Consider the following 1,702-nt stretch of genomic DNA (forward strand, 5'->3'; position numbering starts at 1 on the left):
AAATGGGTTTAATCTTCCAAAAGACAACTCAATCACAGAAATCGTCTTTAAAATGCAATCCTAAAATGAGAAGACATTAAAGTACTTCAGATTAATTATTCTAACTTCCTCCTCCAAAGCATCTCAACTAAGATCACACTGTTAAAACCAAATTTTAATTGTATTATGTACTTGCCTATACAAAGCTTTGTGAACCCTGATTAATATTTTATTCTTAAGTGCACATTATACATTCTCATTTATAATGTAAAACTTTTATTAAGGACAGCCATGCTCTTCTTTTGTATTCTCCATGGTGCTTGTTAATGGCTTCAGCATAAGATGAAATAACCACTAACTCCATAAATGATCTCCATCTTAGATCATGAATGGGACTATGTCATTTTACACAAGGTATTTGCTGAATCTACATTGCTGACAACTAATTTTTTCATCTAATAAAAGTTCCAGTATTTTTACAAGCATTTTTATTTCAAAATATTTATGTTTCATTATAAATGGGTGGGGGAAACGGTCTCACTAGGATAACTGAAACAATCATCCCTGAATACATCTATAGATCTAGCTTATGTAATGAAGACGGCCAATAGATTGCACACCAATCTATAACAAGGAACAGAAGTCGCCCTTGAGATTCTTCCCATAAAACAGTGCTTACACAAAACTACCAATATCCCCCACCCCCAAGCCTTGACACACCCTGGCCCCCCACACTGAAGTGTTCAAGAAAGCTTCTACAAAAGTAAAAACACATGACAAGCACATGCCAGAATTTGGAGTTTCTACAAACTCAAACATCAAAAGACCAAGTTTCAGAAACACTGATCTACAACTTGAAATCAATGAAATAAAACTGAGTATCTCCCACTAATTAATAATCCTAATCTAAGAAAAGCAGGCCAAAATAAAAACCAGCCTTGAAGTCAGCACCCTGGGTTAAGAATTAGGAGTCTGCCACTAAACACATACTAAATACCTTTAAAATTTGCAATACACTTTGACTCGCAATTCATTTCTAGAATTTATCTTGAAGGAAACATTCAACCAATACACACGGTAGTAATACGTAAGAAAGTTCACTATCGCTTTGCTTCTAAATGAAAATACATCCAGACACCTAAATGTTCAAAAACTGTGGTTTTAAAAAATTATGGTACATCCATGTAATGAGATAATATGCAATATATTACAGATTTTAGTACTGGGAAATGGGGTGCAGCTGAAAAAATATGTAAAAATAGAAAAGCTTTGAAATCGGGTCATGGTTAGAAGAATTTTGAAGCACTTGGCAGAGAAAGCCTAGAAGAAACTACTATTAGAAAATATGAATGTTAAAGGTCTTCTGGTGAGGCATTATTAAGAGAAAGACAAGACTGGGAGAAAATCTTTGCAAAACACATAACTCATAAAGGACTGGTATCCAAAATATACAAAGAACACTTAAAACTCAACAATAATAAACCAATTAAGAAATGGGCAAAAAAATCTAAATAGACACCTTATCAAAGATGACACACAGATGGTAAATAAACATATAAGATACTCAACATTGTGTCATTAAGGAATTGCAAATTCCTTTTAGAATGGCTAAAATCCAGAACACTGACACCACTAAATGCTAGTGAAGATGAAGCAACAGGAAGTTTGGAAGAACAAGACCAAAATGTTAGCAGTAGTTACCACCAGAGTGGATGGTAGGATT

Source organism: Canis aureus, chromosome 38, assembly GCF_053574225.1.
Source record: "Canis aureus isolate CA01 chromosome 38, VMU_Caureus_v.1.0, whole genome shotgun sequence".
NCBI lineage: Eukaryota > Metazoa > Chordata > Mammalia > Carnivora > Canidae > Canis > Canis aureus.